This window comes from Loxodonta africana, chromosome 1 (genome assembly GCF_030014295.1).
Source record: "Loxodonta africana isolate mLoxAfr1 chromosome 1, mLoxAfr1.hap2, whole genome shotgun sequence".
In the NCBI taxonomy this organism is placed as follows: Eukaryota; Metazoa; Chordata; class Mammalia; order Proboscidea; family Elephantidae; genus Loxodonta; species Loxodonta africana.
Window position 1 is genome coordinate 71,459,262 of NC_087342.1, and position 21,854 is coordinate 71,481,115.

The 21,854-nt window shown below is 40.7% G+C and overlaps 1 non-coding gene across 1 annotated transcript; it reads right to left on the bottom strand.

The window, feature by feature from the left end:
• Positions 1–20,619: 20,619 nt before the first annotated feature.
• Positions 20,620–20,701, bottom strand: TRNAS-GCU (transfer RNA serine (anticodon GCU)). Its single transcript has one exon. It is a non-coding gene; the product is annotated as a tRNA-Ser (tRNA).
• Positions 20,702–21,854: the final 1,153 nt, after the last annotated feature.

The following is a 21,854-nucleotide window of genomic DNA, read 5'->3' on the forward strand; positions in this document are numbered from 1 at the left end:
CCCAAGACACATCTGGGTGGATTCAAACTGCCAGCCTCTCAGTTAGTTGTCCAGTGCTTAACCTATTCCACCACCCAGGGACTCTATAAAAAAAAGTGGGAGCCAATTCCCCAGATTCCAGTTTAGCTGGGGGAAATAAGAGGTGGGGCAAAGAGGGAGGAGAGTGGTTTCATTAATTACCTGCTTAAGACACTTACTTAGTTAAATCACCATTTCCCATCCTCCCTGCATAGGAGTTAGAAAACACATCATCCCAGGCAGCCGCCCCTCACCCCTTCCATCCTGCCCCATGTGGTCAAGATCACGTTTTAAGAATGTCTCTGCAACACTATAAAAACCAGGGGTGGTGAGGGGTGGGGGATTTTTCCTCCACTGCTGTGTTCCCAGCATGATGCCTGATGGTGCCTGACATGTAGTGGGCACTCAAGAAATACCAGATGAATTCATGAGACCTACTCTGGGTGGAGATTCAAATTGTGACCTTCATTTTCCTTGGTGGGAGAGTCACCCAGTAGTTCCACAGGCTGAATCATAGGGAGACACCCAACATAGTTTTAAAAAATACCTATATGATACCCAAACCAAACCCATTGCCATTGAGTCAATTCCAGTTCATAGCGACCCTACAGGACAGAGTAGAACTGCCCCATAGGGTTTCCAAGGAGTGCCTCGTGGATTTGAACTGCCGACCTTTTGATTGGCAGCCGTAGCACCTAACTACTCCGCACCAGGGTTTCCACCTATATGATAAGTCTATAAAAAATGGTTTCTGTGTGTGCACACACAAAGCCACATATATGTAATCGCATGTACAGAGGGGTTCTAAAAAGACAAGGGAATCTACAGCTAAAACACCTGGATTTGTGTCACAGCTCTGCCATTTGCCAATGTCTGACAGGGAGAGTGACCTGCCAGCTCTAAGGATCAGGGTCTTTATCTGTAAAACGGGATAACACTCCAGAGTTGTAGCAACCAATCAAATGAGATGCACATGAGAAAGCACTTCGTTCATTGTAAAACAAATATGAATATAAATGTGTAGGATTATATAAAAACAAATACATATAGAGAGAGAAATGTGTGTGTATATGTATATGTATATTTTTTTTCTTCCAAATATGGAAAAGGGAAAGCAGAGGAGGATTTGGGGAGTTTCATCAGAGATCTGTCTGCTTGCACGTGTCAAAACTGAAGTAATTGAATTTGCACTAAACCAAAATGATACCTGCTTCAGGTGGTAACTCACCTCCATGGCAGGAAGAAGCATCTGGAGGAGCCAGCCCGGCAGATGTGCTGAATTGAAATGGCGGCAGGGCATACCCACACCAAATCCCCTCAGGGCACAGAAGCAGCAGCCCCAGTGGAGGGAGTATATATTTCAAACACAGCTGAGCTGCCTCTCAGCAAACAGAGGCCCCCAAGCCTGGGATGCCCCACACGCTGCCCACTTAGCTTCTAGCTACACTTGTCTCCATGCCTTCAGTGAGGGTATGGAGGGTCCATCCCTGTTGGGTACCTGAGCAACCTCGGGAGAAAAGAAAAAAGAGGAAAGCCCTTAAGAAGAACCCTGTTACGTTGGCCCTGTGGGAGGAAAGGATTACCTGCAGGGCAAAGTACAGAACTTTTAATTACCTTTAACTCAGCATCTTCAGGCTGTGGGTGAAGAGCTGGGGCCCTGAATCAGCTGGTCTTGTGCATGATCAAAGAGCAGGCCAGTGGTTTGTCCGTGTTCACACACTGAATGATACTTCTGCCCTTGGCATCTTCATTCTCTCAGGCCTCTAACTGAAAATATAGGTATCGTTTTCTTCATCTGTCATATGAAGGTAATACCTACCTCAAGAAATGTGAATGGATTGTTTAAAGCTCTAAAGAATAGTACTTACTTGATTTTCAACACCATTTCTTTTGTGAGAGCTACAAGGAAATGTAAAGGAAGCCCAGTTAAAAACCAGTTGCCAGGGTCACTTCTGACTCATGGCAACCCCATGTGTGCAGAGTAGAGCTGCTCCGTAGGGTTTTCAAGGTTGTGACCTTTCAGAAGCAGATTGCCAGGCCCTTCTTCAAGGCACTTCTGGATGGGTTTGAGCAACCAAGGTTTTGGTTAGTAGTCCATCCCTTCCTTCCTGCCTGCCTTTCTGCATTCCTTCTCTGTTCAGTTGTACATAGCTAGTCTGAAAGTGGCCAAGGTGGCAGTGTTTGCACCATGGAAATTGGCAAATGTTACAAGTGAGGATCCCCCCCACCCCCCTACCTCCACCCCCACCCCCCATCCGCACCGAACAGCCAGTTGTTAAAGACTTACCAGCATACCACTTCCTTAAACCCTCTCTACTCCAGCCTGGTAAGGTACTCTCTTCACTCCATGATCTCACTCACTCTCTGTCTCTCTCCAGCAGTAGCTCACCCTACTGTACTAGTTTCCTACTGTTATGGACTAAATTGTGTCCCCCGAGCCAAAATACATGTTGGAATCCTAATCACTCTACCTGTGGATGTAATACAGTTTGGGAATAGGGTTTCCTTGGTTAAGTTAATCAGGCCATAGCAGTGTAGAGTGTGTCTTAAATCTAATCACTTCTGAGATATAAAAGAAAACAAACCAATTGCTGTCAGTCGATCCTGACTTTTAGCAAATAGAACTGCCCCATAGGGTTTCCAAGTAGCACCTGGTAGATTTCAACAAAACATTCGACAAGCAAGCACGAATGAAGGAAAGACAGATGCCACCAGGAGGAGTTCAGTGGAAATCTCCAAGAAACTGAGGAACCTCTGAGCTAGAGGAGCTGAGACAGGGACTTTCCCCCACAGCCAACAAAGAGAACATTCCCCTGGACCCGGTGCCCTGAATTCAGGCTTCTAGCCTCCTAAATTGTGAGAAAACAAATTTCTGCTTGAAATACCTCTGTATTTCTGCCATCTACCAAATGACCCCTTTGCTTCTGGGCTGATTCCAGTCCCACGCTGGCTTCCATGATCTGTACCTACCCCCATGGCTCTGTCTTGTCTTCCACCCACTCTCTGTTTTCATATCTGCTTTCCAAATTTTATGAGGAAGCCTGGAGCCCTCTTCTGGCAGATACTCACCTACCTCAACCTCTCACTTCCGTAAGACCTTTGCTCAAATGTCATCTTCCCTGCCAGCTCTCCCACCCCCGAGAGGAAAGGTGCCTTCTGGGAGGGAGGCCATGGTCTGGCAGATGGTGATGGTGGGAGTACGACTGTTAGAGCAGCACGACTAGGAGTGCCATGCACACAGGCAGTGTAAGGGCACAAGCAGGGCTGTTTAACTAATGACCCCAGGGGCTCCCTCTGGGTTGCCTGGCAATGCACTGGGAGCTAGGGCTGCTTCTCTCCCTGTGGGAAGACCTGCCAACCTTCCCATCCCAAGTGTTGGGAGGCTGGCTTTCCCAGCTGGCACCCACACAGAAAATTTTTATTCTCCTTATTTAAGTCTGCTCTCCTGTTTTCTCTATAAAAAGGGAACCTCACAGGCGGTGGGACCCTTGATTTCTGGGACAGTGTGAGACAGTGGGGATGAACAGCACAGGTTTGACTTCGAAGCACAGTCCTGCTGTGTGTCACTCTGCACCTTGCTGTGTGCACAGCTATGCAGGTTGCACAAGAGCAGCACTGTGCACTTGGACTTGACACTGTGCCTGCTGACAAGGCAGAATAGGCCAAAAGTGGGAAGAAGTGTTAAACCGGTTGCCCTGGAGTCAGTTCTGACTCACGGTGGCCCCGTGTGTGTCAGAGTAGAACTGTGCTCCACAGGGTTTTCAATGACTGATTTTTGGGAAGTAGATCACCAGGCCGTTCTTCTTAGGCACCTCTGGATGAACTCGGATCTCCAACATTTTGGTTAGCCACAGAGTGTGTTAGCCATTTGCACCACCCAGGGACTCCATGTTAGGAGGAATTACATTATGAATAGAGATGGTAATCAGTGGAAATGAGCAGGTATAAGTTTACATTGAGGGTCTAGGATTTACCTTTTTTTTAAATCATTTTTCTGATTGCCTCTTGTCTCATCATCTCAATGAAAACTACAAATCATTAGCTATTTCTGTCATTTTCCATTTATTGCCTTTTATGCCCCCCTTTCTATTATCCATTCTGTTTTCACTGTTCCTCCATTTAGCATTAACAATTTTTAAAGGTGCGTTTTTTAAAACCATTATTCCTGTTTTCACACTGGGAAGTCACTGTTGACATACCTGCGGGTCTTCTGGCCTGTGGACGTCCCAGCAGGACTTGGCCTCCTGGACCTAAGGGCTCAGCTAAGATTCCTGGTGCCGCACACGTGTGTTCTGGAGCAGTGCACGTGGCAAGGCCCTCTGTCTCCATTTTCGGAAACCAGACTGCTTGGATCCAAGTTGTGGCTAAGAAACTGTGCCTCTGAATGAGACGGATATACCTTACTGCTGAAATTCACTGCCATCCAAACTAACTTTGGATAGTGAGGAATGTTGATCCTACCTCAGTAGTGCCAGGCACTATTTTCAAACATTAACTAATTTCATTTAATCCTCATAACAACTCTGAAATCAAAACCAACCTTGATGCCATTGAGTCAATCCGATTCATAGCGACCCTTTAGGACAGAGTAGAACTGCCCCACAGGGTTTTCAAGACTGTTACCTTTACCGAGGACCCCTGGTGGCTCTGTGGTTAAATGCTTGGCTGCTAACGAAAAGGTCTGCCCTTTGAACCCACCAGCTGCTCTGCGGAAGAAAGATGTGGCAGTCTACCTCCATAAATGTTACAGCTTTGGAAACCCTGTGGGGCAGTTCTACTATAGGGTCGCTATGAGTTGAAATCAACTGGATGGCAACGAGTTGGGCTCAGTTTGGTTTGGCTTGGATCTTTAGGGAAGCCGACTGCCACGTCTTTCTCCCTGGGATCACTGTTAGATTCAAACTGAGCTCTTAAGCACTGTCCCACCAGGATTCCTTAAGCCTATGAAGTAGGTGCTATTTGTCATGAATTGAACTGTGTCACCCAAGAATATCTGTAAACTTAGCTGGGCCGTGAGCTCCAGTATTGTGTGATTGTTCACCATTTTATGTGATTTCCCTGTGTTTTGTAAATCCTATCACTATGATGAAATGAGATGGATTAGTGGCAGTTACATTGGCAAGATATACAAAGATTAGATAGTATCTTAAGCCAATCTCTTTAAGATACAAAAGAGAAAAGCGAGCAGAGAGACATGGGGACCTCATACTACCGAGAAAGCAGTGCCAGGAACAGAAAGCATCCTTTAGACCTGAGGTTCCTGTGCTGATATGCTCCTAGACCAAGGGAAGACTGGTGACAAGGACCTTCCTCCAGAGCCCACAGAGATAGAAAGCCTTCCCCTGGAGCTGACATCCTGAATTTGGACTTGTAGCCTACTAGACTGTGAGAGAATAAATTTCTCCTTGTTAAAGCCATCCACTTGTGGTATTTCTGTCATAGCAGCACTAGATGACTAAGACAGTATTATTAACTTATTTGGTAAATGAGGAGACCGAGTAACAGTGAGGTTAATTAACTTACACAAGTCACATACATATCTAGTAAGACGGGCAGAGGGATGAGCAGGTGGGATTAAAACACCAGGCATCTGGCCCACAGTGTTACGGGGAAGGTAAATGAGATAATACATGTAAAGACCTTAGAAGAGCACCACGCACAAAAGGAACTCTGAATAAATTCATGTTGTTGTTTGCTGTTGTTATTCTTATAATTATCATTTTATTATACAAAGATACCAGGGGACTAGTAGTCCAAGTAGCCAAGCACGACCTGTTTCTTTGGAGGATTTGTTTGGTTTGGTTTGGTTATTTGTTACTTCAGATTCAAATTATACCCTGTACTTCAGTCTTTAATCCTTTTTTCATTTTCAGGTAAGTTGTGATGTTCTGGGAGAGAAAATTATGGATTGGATTTTAAGAAAGTGCTGAGACATTTGATTTTAAACAATTTATTCTTTCTATTTGTACACAACCCAAATGAGATAACAGCAACCTGAAGGCCAGTCATTTTGATTTCTGGGGCTATGTGAGATACTGGAGATAAAAAGTACAAGTTTGACCACCAATCAGGCCCCAACTTAATGCCACACAATGAGATCATGAGGCAATCATTTTTTCCTTTTCATCCTCAGTTTCCTTGTTTGGGAAATGGAGCTAGTCATGATCACCCACCTCAGAGAATGGATATGAACAGTAAATGGAGATAATGCTCTTGGCATATAATAGGTACTGAAACAATGCCCACTATTCCCCTCACTTACCACTTATACAGTGTTTGGTTCATCTCTGAGTGTATTAGTTATCTATTGCTGCATAACAAATTACCCCCGAAATTAGTGGCGTCAGAATCTGGCCTCAGCTACCCTGAGGTCCTTAAGTCTTGGTCAGCTGTTCTTTGTCATGTGGGTATCTCTATAGGACAGCTCTCAACATGGCAGCTGTCAGTTCTCTGAGGGAACAAAAAAGTGAAAGAGTTCAAAATGGTGCCCAAGACAGATGCCACAATCTTTTTGTAACCTAGTCTCAAAAGTGACATACTGTCACTTCTTCCATATTCTATTGTTAGAATCAAGTCACTAGGTATGGGACATACTCAATAAATGGTGATAACCCAAGGGCAAGAACCCTAGGAGGCAGGAATCATTGTAGACCATCTTAGAGGCTGCCTACCACACTGGGTAAATCACAACCTGCTTAAATCAAGGTGAAACTGATCTCCTGATTCAGCATCTTTAAAAATGGAAATGCATCCCCGTATTTTTTAGAGGGCTAGTGCAGGGACATCGTCATATACTCAAGCATTTGAAATTACAGGAACATTTGCGTTGAGTTTTTAACTGTGCCTGTTATTTTCCTGTTTCCTAGCAGATCCAGCAGGGCCTTTCTCAGCCCTGCTGTATATCACCCAAAACTACATTTCCCAGGCTCCCTTGCTCTCTTGTTCCCAGTAGATTTGGCTCCCATAAAAAAAAAAAAAAAAAAAAAAATCATGGCAGTAAATTTGACCAATGGGAGGCACTGTGGAATATAGAGGTTGCACCAGAAAGTTTCTCGCCTTTCCTGTTTGCTTTTCAGGGCTTCCCCACTTTGTCTGATCCTCTTTGGCTCCAGCTCCCACCACATAGCCCATCACCTGGTGGTCTCAGAGCATGTTTTACCAGCCTTCCCTGTTCCAGCTTCACTGGGGATTTCAGCTCCACCTCCTCAATTCCAGTATCACCTCTTCTTTCCTTTGCCCTCTAACCCTAGGAGAGGTGGCATCATCCTGCTGCTATTGTCCTTGGGTCACCTTCCCTCTTTAGGTATCTCAGCTCTTTTATCACCTGTTTATTTAAGCTTCTTTATTAAATTCCTTCTACATGAAATTCCTAGAATGATTTCTCTTTTCTAACTGAACTTTATGAGGTAAAACTCAGTGAGACCAAATACAACTGATGAAAATTGATTTTTGCTGAGCAACCCATGTACAGCGGTGTTTGTAGCATTTTCTAGTCCTCTATACCTGCCCTGACCCTCATGCTAGTGGGAGACCTGGGGGTAATCACTTCCTTAGGATGTATCTTCACCATTTGGGGCATAAGTTTCCTCTTTTGTGAAGTGGGGGGCTTTGTGACACTTGTGGTGCCTTCAGTCCCTGAATACTGAGTGCTCCAGAATGTATCTATAGGAAAAGTTTAGAAAGTGCATTCTGGTTGCGGGGAGAGGAGTAGGAGAGTGGTTTATCGTGAAGCTACGTTGGGCAAAGCACATTAATTGAGGAGAAAAAAAAAATCCTGAGTTGTCTACATCACAGAAGGTGGGTGCCAATGATGGAGACTATGGGAGAAGCTAACATGGATCATGCTACGTCTTCATACAACAAGTATGTTGTCCTACAAATTTGCTCCCTCTTTACTACCTCATCCTCTGCTTTCTACCTCATCCCCAAATCAAGGAAGAGGGCTTAGAAAAAAAAAAAAGTTAACAATTTTGAAAATAATGTATCTCTGTATTTGGAATAAAAATAATTTACAAAAGATGGTGGGAATTTGTCATTGAGGAAATCTTCCCAGGAGTAGAGGCACCATAGGTAAGACGTTGGGCAAATTGCTTAGTACCTCTGACTCAGTTTTGTCTTCTGAAAAATGGTATTAATAATAGTACCTAGGGTTATTTTTTTTTAGATGATTAAATGAGATACTATTTACAGTGCTTATTACAGTGTCAGACACATAATAAGTTACTGCGCATGCTACCTGTTACTATGATTATACAAAGCTAAATTCATGTTAAGTGGATTTATAAGCTATGTTATTAATTTATTAACTTACAAAGAGAACTGCACTTGATATGAAAAATAAGAATCAGAAGTGTGCTTATGGCATTACTCTGTGCTCAGGAGACAAAGGTGAAGCTTAGAATATACTTTTTGAGCATAGAGTTATAAAAGAAATATTTTTATCAACGATTGTTCTCCTGATCCATCAGCTTCTCCAATCTAGGCACTCGCGTGTCCTGTGTTCTGGAAAACTCACCATCCTGTGAACTATTCTTTATTTTGCAGTTGCTTTTACATGACCTCTCCTGGCTTGTAGTAACCATAATCAGTGCAGTATAATTTATATCAGTTATGTTATAAATACAGAATATTGCGACATATTTATAAAGTTCACCATTGCAACATATTTATAAGGTTCACCATAAAGTATATACTATATGCCAGGCACTGTTCTAAGCACTTTACAAATACTGAGGCATCTGCCACTAGGCAGCCATGTTTGCCTGCCATGTGAGTGAGGCATCTTGGGGTTAGATTCTCCAGCCTGAGTTGTCTTCAGATGATTGCAGCCCCAGCTGACATCTTGACTCCAGTCTCATCAGAGATCTCAAATAATACTCATCCAATTAATTTTGTTACTAAATGTATATTTAAAAAAAAAAATCTTTTTTGATGCTATGTGTTTTCACTAACGGAAGGCATGCTGATTCAAAGGCCAATTTGGAATTTTTGATATGAGTTGTGGATTTTGAGATACACGATCTGGTAATACAAACCATCAATGAGGTGAGTGGCACTCTTGCACCACCAATCTGTGGTATGACAATATCACAATGAGAGCTATATAGATAATTTATTGTAGGCACCTTTCTATTAGATTACACGGGGACCCTCTGGTTACCCAAAATTGACAGAGAAAAATCAAGACAAACCCATTAGGGCTCCCTAACTATGAGTAGAATATGGATTTCTTTTAACTGTCACAGAAGAAAGCCAAAATTATGCTTGCAAGCCTTACTTCACAGAAATAAAGCCTTACCTCACAGGGCCAAGGACTAGAAGGCAGGAGGGGATAGGAAAGCTGGTAATATGGAGCCCAAGGTCGAGAAGAGGAGAGTGCTGACATGTCGTGGGGTTGGTAACCAATGTCACAAAACAATATATGTACTGATTGTTTAACAACAAGCTAGTTTGTTCTGTAAACCTTCATCTAAAATACAATAAAAAAGAATTCCTATCTGCAAAAAAAAAGAAAAGAAATACAGGAAAAAAAGGTAAAATTTTATAAAACTAACACATCCAGGAAGCATCACACATAGGATGTTGAACCTACACACAAATGAAGCTCCAACTGTAGCCTGCTGAGCTTCATGCATTTCAAAAGGGACCCACTTTGACTCTAAGTGCACTAGAACCAGAATAACGCCTTACTTCTGAGATCAAGAGGCATAAAAATGGCTGGTATACCATTAATTCAATAGTAAAGACAGAGTTAAGCCACCCTGAGATTCCTGACCCATGGAAACTGTATGAGATAACAAATGTTTATCATTATTTTAAGTCACTAAATTTTGCAGCAACAGATAACTAGTACAAGACTCTGAGTAACCATTATACCAAACTGCCACTACCGAATTAACCTTCTTGTGTAAATAGATGATCCTTACATTTACAAACCAGCAAATTCATTTAATATAGAGGGAGTGGAGAGGAAAAAGTAAAGGGATGTTGAAAAAATAAAAATGGGAATTATGGTAGACAGAAAGTGAAGACCAAAACCAATACCAAATCAAACCCATTGCTGTCAAATTGATTCTGACTCATGGTGACCCTAAAGGACAGTATAGAACTGCCCCATAGGGTTTCCAAGGAGTGCCTGGTGGATTCAAACTGCCAACCTTTTGGTTAGCAGCCGTAGCTCTTAACCACTATGCCACCAGGGTTTCCAGTGAAGCCTAAAGAAAAGATAAATAAGAAGGCCAAATTCAATCTGTTCATGGAACCATCTCTTCTAAAGACACCACCAAGATCTTTGAATAAATAGATGCTGAAGAGATTGATTAGGAAAATGATTATGGTTTCGATATTAAGGTTAATGGAAAAGGAATTAATATCTCTGAAGCCATTGTTTCAGAGATTATTCTCTGGACTCTTGCCAGGATGAAAGGATCAACATTTTGGTTCTTGAAAGTATTGAGGTCTCTTTAGTCAAAGACACCCCCATCCTCCAGCCCATCCCCAGATCCAAATTACTTTCCATCTGCACCTTTTACAAGGATCCTTCCTGCCTCCAGATTCCATGAGATTCCCCTCCAGGTAGCCCAGAGAGCAAGTCATTGACCTCTTTTATTCCAGCTTCCATCTTGAAATGGTAATGGATTCTCAGAGCTTCCATATTCTTCAACATCCAAATTAAATTTAGAATCATTTGTTAGATTTAACCATTCTCTCTATATATTTTTATTTTGTTTTGTTTATCCTTAAGTCAATGTAGAATTGTGTAAATCAAGTCAAACAATTTAACTTGAGGTTAGGGTTTTATGGATAGATAGACAGGCAGGCAGACAGAGAGACGGACAGATTAGATTAGATAGATACAGATATCTCTTAAACTGCAGCCTAACACGGTTTTCTTTCAATCTGCTTATTGAGGTAATTAATGAGACACAAAATCAATTTAGTGCATTGTGGTAAGCTTTGTTTAAATTAAATAGAGAAGAGAAAACGGCAGAGCAAATTGCACGTAATAAAGATACTTGCTGCTTCCTGAAACTTTTGTTTCATGCTTGCAAAGAGTGTGAGTGCATACTGTAAAATGTGTTTCTTCATTTAGGTTTCTTAAAACTTAAAATATGTTTCATAACTGTAGGTTATGGTCAAAAAATTTATTAAAAAAAACTGTTCAGTTAATAAACATTTAAAAATAAAATTATATGATTACTGTTTAGGTTACTAATGCTACGTAACAAAGTACCCCAAAACTTAATGGCTTAAAACAACAACGATTTTATTATGTCCACAGATTCTCTGGGTCAGAAATTCACATAGAGGGCAGAGTAGGGATGGTTTATTTCTGTGCCGTGATGTTTGGGACTTCAGCTGAGAAGACTCAAAAGCTGGGAGATGTGAGCACTGGGTGATGGAGTCATGTGGTGACCCCTTCTCTCACACTTCCAGTCCTTGAACTAGGGTGGCTCAAAGACTAGCACTATTAACCAGAGTGCCTAAACATGGTCTCTGCCTGTGACTTGGTTTCCTCATAGCATGGAGACCTCACAACAAATGAAATTCTTAGGAGATAGCTCAGGAATCCAAGCCTGAGGATTTCAGCAAATGAAACAGAAGCTGTATTGCCTTTCATGATCTGGCCCAGGATGTCACACAGCCTCGCTTCCTCTAAATCCCAAGGGAGCAAGCGATCAGAAGCTCACTCAGATTTAAGGGTAGGGGGATTAGACTTGATGGGGGAGTGACAAGTCGCACTGAGAAGGAAATGTGGGTCACTAAAAATTGTTCCTGTCATCGCTGGAAAAATTAATTTGCCACATTATACAACCACTGGAATATCTATGAGGAGTGGACTACATAAGTAAATACACTGGGCCACATTTATAAATGAAATATATGCAGTAGTACATCAACACTCTGGAGTTCTTTGCATCAATATCAGGGATGGATCTTATTAAAGAGAAAAGGAAAGACAAAAGAATAAATGTACTATGATTTCACGTATATAAATTTCAAAAACAGGGAGAATTAAGCCATATCATTCATGGATACATATATGTGATAACTCTATAAAGAGAAAAACAAGGAAATAATTTCAATGAATCCCCAGATAATGGAATGAAAGAGGGTTTGTGATTAGGGAGCGTGCACAAAGGGGATAGTATCTGGGTGTCTGGGAAACTCAACACACTCTTATTTTTAAATACGTATTAAGAAAAAATTTTTTTACTGATAATAAAGTAATCTATGCTATGGTATGGTCAACTGTACTTCGAGGAGGCAGCTCTTCTCCAGCTGTATTTGAGAGCCTTACAACCCGAGGGGCTCATCTTCCTGCAATATCAGAAAATGCTCCGCTGTTATTTGTAAGGTTTTCACTGGTCAGTTTTTTTACAAGTAGATCACCAGGTCTGTCTTAGTCTGGAAGCTCCACTAAAACTTTTCCACCATGGGTGACCCTGCTGGTATTTGACTTGCCAGTGGCATAGCTTCCAGCATCACAGCAACACACAAGCCACTGCAGTGAGACAAACTGACAGATAAGTGGATGGAGTCAAGTTTTTCAGTCTTTCATTTGCTAATGGGGCGTGACTGACAATGAGAAGGAACAGCTGCAAATGTCCAATAACAATTGGAACATGCAGTGTACAAAATATGAATCTAGGAAAATTGGAGATGGTCAAAAATGAAACGGAACACTTAAAGATGGACATCCTAGGCATTAGTGAGCTGAAATGGACTGGCACTGGCCATCTTGAATCTCTCAATCATATGGTCTACTATGCCCGGAATGACAAATTGAGGAGGAACGGCATCACATTCATTGTCAAAAAGAACATTTCAAGATCTATCCTGAAGTGCAACCCTGTAAGTGATAGGATAATATCTGTACACCTACCAGGAAGACCAATTAATAACACTATCATTGAAATTTATACACCAAGTGCTAATGCCAAAGATGAACAAATTGAAGATTTAACCAACTTCTGCAGTCTGAAATTGACCAAACATGCAATTGGGATGCATTGAAATTACTGGTGATTAGAACGCAAAAGTCGGAAACAGAGAAGGAGCAATGGTTGGAAAATAAGGCCTTGGTGATAGAAACGATACCAGAGATCGTGTGATGCAATTTTGCAAGACCAAGACCTTATTCATTGCAAATACCTTTTTTAATCAACATAAACGGCAAATATACACGTGGACTTTGCCAGATGGGATACACAGGAATCAAATCGACAACATCTGTGGAAAGAGATCATGAAGAATCTTATTATCATCAGTCAAAACAAGTCTAGGGGCTAACTGCAGAATAGATCATCAATTGCTCATACGCATGTTGAAGTTGAAGCTGGAGAAAATTTTAAAAAGCCTACGAGAGCAAAGTACGACCTTGAGTATATCCCACCTGAATTTAGAGACCATCTCCAAAATAGATGGGATGCAATGAACACTAATGACTGAAGACCAGAGAAATTATGGGATGACATCCAGGATTCATACATGAAGGAAGCAAAAGGTCTTTAAAAAGACAGAAAAGATGGTGAGTAGTGAGCTTCTTGGATCAAGTAGACACTTGAGACTATGTGGGCAGCTCCTGTCTGGAGGAGATGTGAGAAGGCAGAGGGGGTCAGCAGTGGCTGAATGGACACAAAAATAGAGGGTGGAGAGAAGGAGTGTGCTGTCTCCTTAGGGCGAAAGCAACTAGGAGTGTACAGCAAGGTGTATATAAACGTTTGTATGAGAGACTGACTTGATTTGTAAACTTTCACTTAAAGCACAATAAAAATTAAAAAAAAAAAAAAGACAGGAAAGAAAGAAAAAAACAAAATGAATGTCAGAAGAGACTCCAAAATTTGCTCTTGAATGAAGAGTAGCTAAAGCAAATGGAAGAAATGAGGAAGTAAAAGAGTTGACTAGAAGATTTCAAAGGGCAGCTAGAAAATACAAAGTGCTATAATTAAATGTGCAAATACCTGGAGTTAGAAAACCAAAAGAGAAGAACACGCTAGGTATTTCCCAAGCTGAAATAACTGAAGGAAAAATTCAAGCCTCCAGTTGCAGTACCAAAGGATTCTATGGGCAAAATATCGAACCACACTGGAAGCATCAAAAGAGCATGGAAGGAATACACAGAGCCACAGTACCAAAAAGAATTGGTCAATGTCCAGCCATTTTAGAAGGTACAGTATGATGAAGAATCGATGATATTGAATTCAGGAAGAAATCCAAGCATCAATGGAGCCATTTGCAAATAACAAGGCTCTAGGAATTGAAAGAATACCAATTGAAATGTTTCAAATAAACCTGTACAAGGCTGGAAGCTCCCACTCATCTATGCCAACAGATTTGGAGGACAGCTACCTGGCCAACTGATTGAAAGATCCATATTTGTGCTAGTTCCAAAGGTGATCCAACAGAATGTAGAAGTCATTGAACGGTATCATTAATATCACATGCTAGTAAAATTTTGCAGATCATTCAAAAGCAGTTGCAGCAGTATGTCGACATGGAACTGCCAGAAAGTCAAGCCAGATTGAGAAGCAGACATGAAACAAGGAATATCATTGCTGATGTCAGATGGATCATGGCTAAAAGCAGGGAGTACCAGAAAGATGTTTACCTGCATTTTATTGACAATGCAAAGGCATTGGATTGTGTGGGTCGCAATAAATATTGGATAATATTGTGAAGAATGGGAATTCCTGAACACTTAACTGTGCTCTTGCTGAACTTGTACATAGACCAAGAGGCAGTCATTCAAACAGAACAAGGGGAGGCTGAATGTTTTAAAATAGGGAGAGGTGTGCATCAGGGCTGTATCTTTTCACCACACTTATTCAATCTGTATGCTGAGTAAATAATTCGACAAGCTTGACTATACGAAGAAGAACATGGTATCAGGATTCGAGAAAGACTCACTAACAACCTGCGACATGCAGGTGACAAAAACTTGCTTGCTAAAAATGGGAAAGACTTGAAGCACTTATTGATGAAGATCAAACACTACAGCCATCAGTGTACACTACACTTCAACTTAAGGAAAACAAAAATCCTCAGAACTGGATCAATAAGCAACATCAGAATAAATGCAGAAAATATTGAAGTTGTCAAGGATTTCATTTTACTTGGATCCACAATCAAAGCCCATGGAAGCATCAATCAAGAAATCAAACGAAGTATCACATTGGTCAAATCCGCTGCAAAAGATCTCTTTAAAGTGTTAAAAAGCAAAGAGGATAAAAGGTTTACTTGACCCAAGCCATGGTGTTTTCAATTATCTCATTTGTATGGAAAGCTAAACAATGAATAAGGAAGAATTGATGCCTTGGAATTATGGTATTAGCAAAGAATATTGAATATACCATGGAGTACCAGAAGAATGAACAAATCTTTCTCAGAAGAAGTACAGCCAGAATGCTCCTTAGAAGCAAGGAAGGGGAGACCTGTTTCACATACTTTGGACACTTCACCAGGAGAGAACAGTTCCTGGAGAAAGACATCATGCTTGGTAAAGTAGAAGGTCAGCAAAAAAGAAGGCCCTTTATGAGATGGGTTGACACAGTGGCTGCAACAATAGGGTCAAACATAGCAAAAAATGTGTGGATGGTGCAGGACCCAGCAGGGTTTTGTTCTGTTGTGCGTAAGGTTGTTATGAGTTGGAACAGACTCAACGGCACCTAACAACAGCCTGTTAAGGTAGATATTTTGAAAGTACACAAAAATTGAGACACACAAGTAAAAATCATCTATAATGTTTCCGCTGTAGAGAGTTTATGTCACATTTGGTATATTTTCCCCTTCTATGAAGAGTACTTTAACATGGTGAGGTCCTAAGAGAAACTTCCTTTAAGAAAACTTTACATTTTGGACTAATTACATATTTATAAGAAAATTGCAAAAATAATATAAAAAGTTTCCTTATACGTCTCAATCCATCTCCCGTAATGTTACTGTCTTACATAACTAGAGTGTAATAGTCAAGAATAGGAAGTAGACATTGGTACAATACTAGCAACTAAACTTCAGATAATATTCAAATTTGATCAATTTTTACACTCATGTCCTTTACCTGGGAACCCTGGTGGTCCAATGGCTAAGAGCTACAGCAATCTACAGCTGCTAACCAAAAGGTCAGCCTTTCTAATCCACAAACCGCTCCTTGGAAACCCTGTGGGACATTTCTACTCTATCCTATACTGTCACTAGGAGTTGGTATCAACCAGATGGTAACAGCTCGGGTGTTTACCTGTTCCAGGATCCTGCTCAGGACCTCACTTTAAATTTGGTTTTATTTTTTCTTAGTGTTCTCCATTCTGTAATAGTTTCTCAGTCTGTCCTTGTCATTCAAGACCTTGACACTTTTAAAAAAATACTTATCTGTATTTTAAAGAATATCACTTGATTTGAGTTTGTCTGGTGTTTCCTTATGATTGGGGTGAGCTTATGCACCTTTGGCAGGAAATGCCGCAAAAATGGTGTGTCTTCAGTGCAAATGTTTGTGATGTCAGCTTGTCTTATTACTCGTGACATTTACCTGGATCACTTAGTCGTGAGCCAAGTTTATCCACTGTCAACTTACTATCTTATGCTTTGTAGTTGAGGGAAATATTTCCAGGTTCTGCATATCTAGCTTCTCCTTCACCTTTGGCCCACTAATTTTAGCACCCATCACAGGACTTTGTTAAGTCTACCCAAATTACTCTGTGTTTGCCAGATGATCATCCCCTATTTCCCTCTTGCCATCTACATAAATTAATTTGAATTCTACTGTAAGGAAGAGTTGTCCCTCTTCATCTACTTTTTGTGTGTGTGTGTGTGCATGTATGTATTTACATCAATAGGGACTCATGGATATTTGGACCAATGAGCAACATCATGATAAATGGAGAAAAGATTGAGGTTGTGAAGGATTTCATTTTACTTGGATCCACAATCAACACCCATGGAAGCAACAGTCAAGAAATCAAAAGACACATTGCATTTCTGCAAAAGGCCTCTTTAAAGTATTGAAAAGCAAAGATGTCAGCTTGAAGACTAGGGTGCACCTGATCCAAGCCATGGTGCTTTCAATCACCTCCTATGCATGTGAAAGCTGGACAATGACTAAAGAAGATGGAAGAAGAATTGATGCCTTTGAATTGTGGTGTTGGAGAAGAATATTGAATATACCGTGGACTGCCAAAGGAACAAACAAATCTGCCTTGGAAGAGAAGTATAACCAGAACGCTCCTTAGGAGCAAGGATGGTGAGACTTCGTCTCACATACTTTGGACATGTTATCAGGAGGGATCAGTTCCTGGAGAAGGACATCATGCTTGATAAAGTAGAGGGTCAGTGAAAAAGAGGAAGACCATCAGCAAGATGGATTGACACAGTGGCTGCAACTATGGGCTCAAGCATAGCAATAATTATGAGTATGGCACAGGACCAAGCAGTGTTTCATTCTATTATGCATAGGGTCACTGTGAGTCAGAACCAACTCGACAGCACCTAGCAACAACACAACATTCTATGAGTTAAAATCAAATTGTATCAATTTTTACAAATTATTTTAGTGCTCAGGCTGTACTGACTTTAGTCATTAGGAGCTCCTTCAGATTAGCTTGTGTGTATGTGTGCATGTTTTCAGCATGCCCCCATCTTTTTTTTTTTTAAATAAACAATCTCCTATTCTCTATAGGCACCCTTGGGTAGCGCAAATGGTTAACCACTTGTCTACTAACCAAAACATTGGTGTTTCCAATTCACTCAGAGGCATCTTGGAAGAAAGCCCTGCCAATCTGCTTCCAGAAGGTCCAGAAAAAAGAAAAAAGGCCCCGTTCCCCTCAAGGTGATTCTGACTCATAGGGACCTTATTACAAGAAGCAGCTGGTGGATCTGAACTGCCAACCTCTTGGTTAGCAGCCAAGCTCTTAACCACTTTGCCATCAGGGCTCCTCTGGAAGGTCGCAGCCATAAAAACTCCATGGAGTGCAGTTCTACTCTGAAACACATGGGGTTGCCATGAGCCAGAATCAACTCGATGGCAACTGTTAAAAATTGTCTGGCACCACAGCAAGTTTCAGGCTCATCCTTTATTTTCCCTCCCCAAGCCCTAGGACCAACCACTACTGCAAGGAGCCCTGCTTCCTCTTATTGGAGAACAATGTGGTGCCGTAGTGGTTAAGTGCTATGGCTGCTAACCAAAAGGTTGGCAGTTCAAATCTGACAGGCGCTCCTTGGAAACTCTATGGGGCAGTTCTACTCTGTCCTACAGGGTCGCTATGAGTCGGACTTGAATCGACAGCAACGGGTAATGCTTCAAAACCAAGAATTAGGTGCCAGGTATGCTCATTGGATGGCAGTACTTCTAGGCCCTCTCAGCTATTAGAGCAAATATATCTGTGTGTGCTAACCCACACATATACACACTCAGATCTATGTTTCTGTATCCATATGATTGTATACATATTGAAAAATATGAATCCATTTTACTAACTCTGATCCCAATCCAAGTCCATAAGATTCATTTTAGCCTTATTTGTAACTTCTTTTTCCACCAGTGAGAACACTGAATCTCATTATCTACAATACATTTACTTATTTGTTTAATTCTCCTATACACCTAGTTTCAGAACTGGTAGCCAATATCCCTGAAAGAAACATTGTTACTAGATTGCAGCCCATTACATACAGTTTTTTGAGGGCTTTACAGTCGTGCAGTGGTTAGGAGCTACCACATGCTTCAGCTGCTTATCCAAAACGTTGGCAGTTCAAATCCACCAGCTGCTCCTTGGAAATCCTATGGAGCTGTGAGTTGGAATCAACTTGGCAGCAACATGTTTGTTTTTGCTTTGTTTTGTTTTATAGTATTCAGTCAAGATATTGTTTTCCACAGTTACTTAGGTTAATTCTTACCTACTTCATCCCTTTCAGTGTTGTAGATTATTAATTTAGTACAGTTTGGTTCATTTGTCAGTGCTTGTATTCCATTTTGGATTCCCTCATCCCTGGTGGTTTTTATACTTCGTTCTTTTGAGGGTATGTGAAACATTACTGTAGTTATAGGACTCGGAGTTACTAAAAAAATAGAAAAAAGGTATACTCAGAAAAGTGACACTCTCATCTTATCCCTGTTATCGTATTTCCCTTCCCCCTTCCGTCCATTCTTTTCTCATCCACGTCAATAGATAACCAATCTTTTGTTTTTTTTTTAATTTATGCTTCTTATATTTCTTTTGCAGAGATGAGCAGAAACTTCGTATTACAGATAAGCTTTTTCACTTAAATGTGTGCACTAGAATTCATTTCATATTATTTCACTGAGATTCTCCTCATTCATTTTTGTAGCTACATATTCATCTTTTGTGTTGATGTTTCATATTGAACTAGTCTCATATGTATCAGCATTTAGATTGTTTCCAATATTTTCAACTCCAAATGGTGCTGTAATGAATAGACCCTGGCATGCAATCCACAGTTTTAATTGTTAACTTGAGTAAAAATAATCACAATTTCTAATCTATAGCTCCTTTTAAGAAAAGTTTTCCAGAAAAGCTCTATGCCAAAACCCAAGCTAGAGTATCTAGTAAAAGAGTCTATGAAGGGAAAGTCTGTCCCAACAGATGGAGTGCTGCAGGTGGTCTGCACGATGTCATCACCTCCATGTTTATATAACACAGATCCTACGAGAAAGCTTGGTGAAGGGATCATTGGTCTAGTATAAAACCCTGCTTTCCCAAACTCTGTCTTTAATAAAGCAATCATAGTAAAATAAGATTAAAGTAGCAAAGTCCAGAATCAAGCACTTGGAACCCAGGATTGCAGAGCAAAAAGAACCAAGTACAAGCCTCCCCTTCCTTTCAGCTTTTCTACAGATCACGTTGTTCCTTTTAGCACAGTTGAAATCATGTCTAAAATGGAAATGATCACAGGGTGCCCCCCATTTTCCATCACTCGGGGTTCCATAAAGGTTTAAAGAAAAATCAATCATGAAAAATTACTTGCTTAGCTTTATTAGAGAATAACTCATTTGAGAATATTTCCTGACTGCAAAAGCTCATGAAATTCCATGAGAAAGACACACTTCTCACTCTGAGCATATGAACCTGCACAGAAAGAAATACCTTTTACATGTTGTATCAAAGGTATACGGGGGCTCTCAGGGTCAGAAGTAGTGAAGAATAGATGGAGAAAGTGGGTCATCTGAGAACAAACCTCAATGAGTTCTGCAAATTTCAGCACTTATGGGAGTGATTTTTTTTTCTCATTAAAAATGAGTATACTCCCTCTATTCTGGCATCAAATGCCCACATAATTATAGTTTCCCTAGTAATGATCAATTGATCTATTTTAGAGACACCCTCCCCCATTTTATTTTAATAAATACCAAAGGGCACATTTATTTTACACTAAAAAACCCAAACAAACAAACCCAAACCCATTGCTGTTGAGTCTATTCTGACTCATAGCGACCCCTATAGGACAGAGTAGAACTGCTACAAATGGTATCCATTGAGCATCTGGTGGACTTGAACTGCTGACCTTTTGGTTAGCAGCCAGAGTTCTTAATCACTGTGCCAACAGGGCTGCAAAATCTCACTCTCAGGACACAGTGAGGCAAGGAAGAAACGATGAGGGTGGGATTCGAACCCACGTGTGCAAAGCACAATGGATTAGCAGTCCATCACCTTAACCACTCGGCCACCTCATCTCTCTGGTGTTTTGCTTTAGAGTCAATTCTGACTTTTTTTGACTCATAGCGACCCTATAATTAAAGTGAATATGCTTACACATTAAGGTTTAGAAAGTATTGATAATTTACATCACTTTTATACCAAATTTATCATTAATTTAAACAAGACTATTTTGCAACATTTCATTAATGTTGTATCAAAGCTGTGAATTCTTCTTTATTTTAGTAGTGGAGGCAATGGAACTAAGTCAAGGTGATGCCAATGCCTTGTTACAACCTCCCACATTCGTAGAATAGTATCATCTTATTTATAACATTGTGCAAAATTGTATCTTATCTCTCTACTGGCGGCTTGAAGCTTTTAAGACAATTCTGCACTGTTTTCCTGCAATAATTCCTTTCATTGTTCTTTCATTGCCAACATATACTCTTCATTGGCTGGGCAACTACCTAAACACACCCACTCTTTCAAAGGCCTTCCAAAAGATTTCTTCAGAGGGCAGTGACAGCTTGGCTAGCCTCTCAAAGTTCTGTTCCTGAGATGGAAATTTAAACTTGTCATTGAGCTCCTACATGTGACTTCTTTTCTTTTTTTTCTGGAGCTCTGAGAAGTTTGGGGCCATAATCTTCATGGAGATTGAAACCATATTTAGTATTTTGACAGAAACTCTGGTGGTATAGTGGTTAAGAGCTATAGCTGCTAACCCAAAGGTCAGCAGTTTGAGTCCACCAAGTGCTCCTTGGAAACTCTATGGGGCACTCCTACTGTGTCCTGTAGGGTTGCTATGAGTCAGAATTGACTCGGCAGCAATGGGTTTTTTGGGTTAGGTGTGTTGACTAGTCATTCATCACTATTTAGTAATAACAGGGTCAGGGCTTTCTCCATTAAAGAGAAATGTGCTCTAATTTCTGCTTCTCATTTATTTTCCCTTATGACTAATGCTTGAATTCCAGTTCTAAATAATACATTAATTACAATTTGGTTCTAAACCAAATGCCTGAAGAATTCAGCAAAGCCAAAGACAAATTCTTCAAAGTAAAGTGCATCCCCTTTTCCAGTTACTTTGTGGATATCATCTGCCTCTTAATTGAAAATTAAATATTTTACATCTCTGTACCATGACTGTGACTTGGGCTTCCTTCTTCCCCAAATATCCTGAATTCAAGGTAT